The sequence below is a fragment of the Octopus sinensis genome, linkage group LG5, assembly GCF_006345805.1.
Source record: "Octopus sinensis linkage group LG5, ASM634580v1, whole genome shotgun sequence".
NCBI classification, from domain to species: Eukaryota; Metazoa; Mollusca; class Cephalopoda; order Octopoda; family Octopodidae; genus Octopus; species Octopus sinensis.
In genome coordinates, this window is record NC_043001.1 from 131,440,734 (window position 1) to 131,448,233 (window position 7,500).

Below are 7,500 nucleotides of genomic sequence, written 5' to 3' on the forward strand. Positions count from 1 at the left end.
TACAGGGTACCAAAGACTCTTTAGTCCTCTTGCATGGGAGAACTTATGCTGTTGATGTTACCATAAGATTCTCCCAGTGTTTTTTGTAAGGTGGCCAGTGATGTGTAGGGCATCCAACCACAAATACTATGCCAAAGATGGTATGTAGGAGTGAAACATGGATTTTGCAACTCATGTCTCTGGTTGCTTGTTTAGTAGGACATTAACTCTGAAAAAGACTTTGTGCAGGTTTGAAGGAACCCTTTAGTGCACTAACATGAAAAGAAACAGTTCTAGTTAGTGGGGGAGATAAAATATATGTTGTAAGACTTATGCAATAATAAAGTTGTCTGGTTTTCTTTATTGCTGTGTGAGCAAACTGACAGGAACTGTAAGGAGTGTTAAGACCCATCCAACTGATACAAGCACAGAAAATGGATGTGAATGACAGTGATGAAATATTGTACTCATACAAAACTACACATTTGTAGTGGTGGAGTATAGTTGACTGAATAGATTTTATAAGCACTGGAAGGACGATAAACAAAGTAGGTTATGGAAAATTTGAAACAGCGATGATAATGATGATTTCTTTGTAATAACAATTTTAGTAATAAAACAACTTCATATCCAAAATTGTTTAAACCAACAAAAGAACAATAAACAATATTTTTCTTTGTCACCATGGCAATATGCAGGAAAGAGATGTATGACAGACAGCTTGTCTGAGCAGCTTGTTGCTAAATTCCTGATGATTTGAATTTAAATTTATTGTTGCAGAGATCTCAGTTTCCAAGTGACTTTGGATGGTGTTGTAGTTGTTGTTATTGTTGCTGCCACACTTTTCTGCATGGTCTTTGCCAACTACATCAAGCAAATAAAACATGTCAATAAAACAATGGTCAATTATGCAGCATCTATGCCACTGACAGGAGTGGACCGAAGCTTTGTCTTAGCGCTATGTATTTTAGATGGAAATGGTTAGCGATAATGGTTGTGGTGATAGTTGTGGAGATTCAAAATATGGTTGAAATTGAGGAAGAAATACAGAAAGTGTTCATGGTTCATTATTCCCCTACTATTCCTTCCTCTTTATAATATCTAGTTTATTTACACTTGGATATAAATAATTTCTACTAATCATATTAATAGTTATGTGAATACGTCTATCATTTTTTAATCTTTCAGTCACACTTACCACTCAATTCCATAAGATGGTTTGGACTATGTTTTGAGATTCTTGTTGCTATGCTAAAATGTCCTAAGGTAGCAAATTTCAATCCACAACTATTAGATTCTAACTACCTTAGCAAGAAACTATGATGAGTTCTTGATGTTAGGTTATTGTGCCTGGCTGTAGAAAAACAGTTGCATCAGCAGTTTGTATGTAAATGTTTGAATTTTTTCAATCCTTTCAACCAAAACAAATGTTCAGAAAAAAATGTGATCCATTGCTACAGGCAACAGTTATATGTAGTTGTCATTATAAATGGAAGAGCCATTAGCATGCTGGACAGATTGCTAGGTGGCATTTTGTTGGTTTTTATGTTCTGTGTTCAAATTCTGCTGAAGTCAACTTTGCCTTACATTCTTTCATCATCATCATCATCATCATCATCATCATTTAGCGTCCGCTTTCCATGCTAGCATGGGTTGGACGGTTCAACTGGGGTCTGTGAAGCCAGAAGGCTGCATCAGGCCCAGTCTGATCTGGCAGTGTTTCTACGGCTGGATGCCCTTCCTAACGCCAACCACTCCATGAGTGTAGTGGGTGCTTTTTACGTGCCACCCGCACAGGTGCCAAGGTCAATAAAATATGTACCATTTGTTGATGTAATTGTTGCTCTTGGGTCACACCCACAACCCATAAAATTTTGCTGGCCTTGTGCCCAAATTAGAAAGAACTATCAATGATGGTATATTCAGTGGTTTTAGCTCTAATGCTTAGGTGTTGATGTGTTTTAGAAGTGGTGGTGGTAGCAGAGGTTGGGATTGTGATGATGATTATGTTAAGGATGAGTATTGGAAGCACTCCGTCGGTTACGACGACGAGGGTTCCGGTTGATCCGAATCAACGGAACAGCCTGCTCGTGAAATTAACGTGTAAGTGGCTGAGCACTCCACAGACACGTGTACCCTTAACGTAGTTCTCGGGGATATTCAGCGTGACACAGAGAGTGACAAGGCCGCCCATTGAAATACAGGTACAACAGAAACAGGAAGTAAGAGTGAGAAAAAGTTGTGGTGAAAGAGTACAGCAGGGATCACCACCATCCCCTGCCGGAGCCTCGTGGAGCTTTTTTAGGTGTTTTCGCTCAATAAACACTCACAACGCCCGGTCTGGGAATCGAAACCGCGATCCTACGACTGCGAGTCCGCTGCCCTAACCACTGGGCCATTGCGCCTCCACAAGGATGAGTATTACACTGATTCTAATTGTGGTTGTAAGGATGATGATGGAGGTAACTGAAGCAGAAGAGGAAAAACAGAAAATGTTTAAGTTTCACTAATCTTTCCCTCTCCTACACACTTTTATTCATTTACTCTTGGAAAATAAATACTTTTCTTTCAATTAATCATATCATCAATGATGGTATTGTTGGTGGTGTTGGTGTTGGTAGTGGTGTTGTATATATAATTAAATCGCTTCCAAGTGGAACCGAATACAGCTGAGGTAGTTGAGAGGTTAGGTATGTGATAGTGTTTGGATATGATTAGGAAAAAAGAAGCTGCAAAACAGTTTTGTTGCCATAAATCTACCATCCAGATAAGGGAATGGTAGTTTGGACAGGGATTTATTTACTTTTTTTTATTTATTTATTTATTTATTTATTTTATTTCCTGCTAACTCTAAAAACCTTGGTGAAGGGAAACCAACAAAAATCTTATCTGATAAATAATACACAGAGATATTTGATGTATATTATTTAGATGAATCAATCTGAAATGACCAGAGGAGTAAGGTTTTTTATTATTTATCTCTCTTTTTTAACATGTCAGACTGGTGTAATCAGAGATTTGATTTCAAAATGGAGAAGGTGGAAGATGATTTTTTCTTATATTTTATGTGTGACATTTTTAACATCAAAACTACCTTTTTTTGTTGTTGTTGTTATTGTTGTTGCACTTTTTTTCACTTTGGTCTTTCCCTATCATTTGTAAGTAAACTAATGAGGGTGGCTTAAGTTGCTGTGAAACACAAGTGTGTGAGAGTAAGTTTTACCCCCCCCCCCCGCGCCACCTATGTCTCTTGCATATTCACATAACTTAGCTATCGGGTAACAATAAAATTAGAATTTACAGTCCATCTACTGCAGGATCAACTTTGCTGCCATTTAATTATTTAGTCAGCATCTTAAAACTGATTTCTTAATGCAGGCATAAAAATTCAATTTTATGAGGAAAGGAAGAGAATATGTGATATCTATGCCTTTCTGAAAGGGATGACAGACAATAAATCAAAGGCATGGCTACAAGCAGAAATTGAAAGTGAACCTCAGGCTTCTCTTGTTTAACAACATCTGTATCACCAGCATATGAAGAATGTCTGTACCATTGCAATTTACTGATTTCTTTTCATGAGCAGCAAGTTTCTGCCTAAACTGAATTGAAACTGAAATAGTGCATGTTCATCTTTTCAGCATATATATATATATATATATATAGAAAATAGTAAAAAGTGAAAAAACTACAGAAGGCTTGTTTTAGAAGGTTAAAAAATATATATTTGAGTCAATATGTCTGAAGGATGTTATAAATTTTTTTTCCTACAGTGACATAGTTTTTGAAGAAAGACTGGTTTCGCGTTCAGCTTTTCAAATTTCTTACATCGTTATGTTTACGTTGAGAAGAGTTATATATATATATATGCTGGTGATATATATATATATATATATATATATATATATTGTTATATTTCGGAATGGTCATATATATATCCCACCTCATCATTATCATTTAATGTCCACTTTTCCATTCTTGCATAGATGAGATGGAATAAATAGAGAAAGATTATCTAAGGCTTGAGACCCTTCTCATGCAAACCTTCAACTGTTTCCAATCAAGTTAATAATTCCCATGGGCAGACATGTTTTCCACACAAAACTGGAAACGAATAACATTGCTTGTATAATGGTAGTACTTGCTTGGAACCATGTTGTGATGTCTAGATAAGGGTACACACAGACACACATGCTTGCATGCGCACAAACAAATACAGCTGGCTTCTTTCAGCTTCCATCTACCAAATCCACCCCGAAGTCTTTAGTTGACCTAGGGCTATAGTAAAAGATACTTACCCAAGGTGCCTTGCAATGGGACTGAATCTGAAACTATGAGGTTGAGAAACTGTAAGAAACTTTCACGGAATATCTATTAAAGCTTTTCATATATTTGTGGCTATCTGGGGAATGTTTATCAAGCCTAAGAATTTTCTATCTATGTTTTCTTAATTTTCAAGTTATAATCTTTCTAGGTCTATTTCTAAGTTTCATTATCATAAACAGCCCATTCACCAGCATAATTAAATGGTCTCTTCATTACTTGAATAGCCTGTCAATGAATGATGGACCCTATTAATTTTAGTGAGTGAATAGAAAAATGGTACTTGTAGAGTGTAAGTGAAACAGTTCACACTGGAAAATGATGTTAAATCACAGATACAATTCAACAAAATTACATCTGCCACAGTGCTTGACACCTAATTTTGATATTAAGCTTTGTTTATCTTTTTACTTAGTTCTTTTTAAAGTTTAGAATTAGAAATGGCTGTTTTTCTTTCACACACATATATATATATATATATATATATATATATTGGTAAAAACGGTAAGATAACAAAAGAAAGAAAGAGACCTCAATATTATGTAAATAGAGGAATTTATCTGTAAATGTAATATGTGACAATTATTTGGTAGCCAAGATAAAACTCTGAGTTTCGGTTGCCGAGGTGGAAATCCACACCACGATCTCTACAGTTATCCGGCCATCGGATAGCGTTTTTCCGATGGCCGGATAACTGAAGAGATGGTGGTGTGGATTTCCACCTCAGCATCCGAAACTCAGAGTTTTATCTTGGCTACCAAATAATTGTCACATATTAACATTTACAGATATATATATATATATATATAACTCTAAAATAGAAATACAGTGGTTATATTTTTATACTGTTGAGCAGTATTTTACTGGTTATGGCATCTGGTAAGAATGTTACCAACAATCTCACACTAGCTATATTGATGACTCTACAGATATACTGGTTGGCATACTTGCTTCTTTTCTACTGGTGGTATAGATATAGTCCTGGTAGGTTGGTGAAAGTATGACAAACTGGAACAAAAGGGAGTAAAAAGTTATAAAACTTTCAGTAGGGAAAGAAATGCTGCTTCCCTTGGAGTGAAATCAGCTGTGTGTACACACTCGTCATTCTCTTAGGTCAAAAACTGGAATGACTGTCTTGTAATATGAATTTTCTTTCATGAGGACAGCAATAAAATATTTCGCTTTTTGAGTTTAGGAAAGCATCTGAATTGTGCGAATTTTTTAGAAAGGCTTTTCTCTCAGCCAAGGAAAGCTTGAAATGTCTATTTCCATTCAGATATGGGTCAAGCTGTTCAACCAGTTTCCAATGAATTCTATACAACATTCCTTCTTCATTTAATCTTTTCATATAACTAGGTATCATTGTAACATTGCACAGCCTGATGCTCCAACATATTTCTGTACATGCTCTCCTCTACAATTGTTGTTGTTTGAAAACACTACAAACCACCTCTGTTTCATAAGTCTTAGATATAGCAATAATAAAAACCAGTTGTTAGAGCTCAATGTCCTTATGTTTTATAGTAAAGTGTCAGGTGAACTCAGCGCATAATGTCAATTAATAAATGATGAAAGGATAACAGAACAAGAGTAGCATAATCATTTTCATTAGCTTAAAGCTAATGTGGATTGGGAGAATTGTTAGAATATTAGGAAAATTGCTTTGTGGTATTTCTTTTAGTCCTTAATGTTCAAAGTTCAAACCCCATCAAGGTCAGCTTTGCCATTCATCTTTTTGAGGAGTTAATAAAATAAGATATTAGTCATGTACTAGGATTGATAGTACCAACTAACTCCTCCCCTCAAAGTTATTGACCTTGTGCCTAAACCAAAAATTCTTCTTCTTCTTCTTCTTCTTCTTCTTCTTCTTCTTCTTCTTCTTCTTCTTATTATTATTATTATTATTGAGTGAGAGAGCAGTTCATGCCATCAAAGTGACACCGGGGTAAAATATACGAAGCCCAATATACCCATCATGACTACCCGTCTGATAAGGGTATTATTATTATTATTATCATTATTATCATTATTATTACTGTTATTGAGTGAGAGAGCAATGCATGGTACCAAAGTGACACTAGGATATTATTATCATCATTATCATCATCATATTATGGTTGTGTTCCTATAATGTCTTCCCTCCATCTCACTTGTGGAAAATAAGGAAATGATTATTATTACTATTATGGGCAGAAATGATATTATTACTATTATGGGCTTGATGATACTTTGTTATATTTTTCCTTTTACATTCTCTGTTCAAATCCTTGTTCATGGGGAAGATATCTACTTTTAGCCTTCCAGAGTCAATAAATTAAGTACCACTCAAGTAGTAGACTCAAATATTCTTCCAATAAAATGTGTGGACTTGTGCCTATGTTAGAAATTATTCGTAATAGTATTGTCATTTCAGCAAAAGCTGAACGTTTAAATGCTTATACCACATTGCTGACAATATCATCTGTTAATTTCCCCCAGGCATACCTTTATTTAAATGTAGTTAGGCCTTGTAGGTTAAAATCAGTTGTTTTTTAAGATTACCTAGAGTTGAAAGTGTTAAATATTGTACTCAGTAGGAATCTTTTGAGTAATTGAAAACAAAAAAATAACAGACACAAACACAAAGATATACACAAAAGAAGAAAAAAAAAGACACAAAGAAATTAAGAAAACAATTACTGTGTTTTCTTCCTTAATGCTTCATTCCATGGTCAACAGGAGACAATTAATTGCTGTTACATCAGACATAAACATTTTCACAAATTCCATTCACAAATTTTGCCTCCAGCTAGTTTAGCATCATGTTGCTTTATCCAGTTTGGTGGTTGTATATTTTGGGGATGGTGGCTGGTAATATATGGTAGTGGTTGTCATCATGGTTATGGTGGTGGTGGTGAAATTGCTGGATTCTAATGGTGGCTGTGACACAAGAGGAAGAAGTTGGGAGCTGTAGAATTTTTTACTGTGGCAGTTTAAAAATTTTTTTTTTTGCAAATAGTGATGGGAGCAACACTGATAACACATGAAAGCCATATGTGGTTTCTCAACCTGTTAGAAATAGCAGCCAAATATCCTTTAAACCTTACACAAGAACATATAGAAGAATATGGCTATATTACATAGGCTAAACTAAGACAGAATGGTCATAGTTGGAAGACCTTTGATCATGAGTCTCCTCAATCAGGGCTGGCCTAGAGC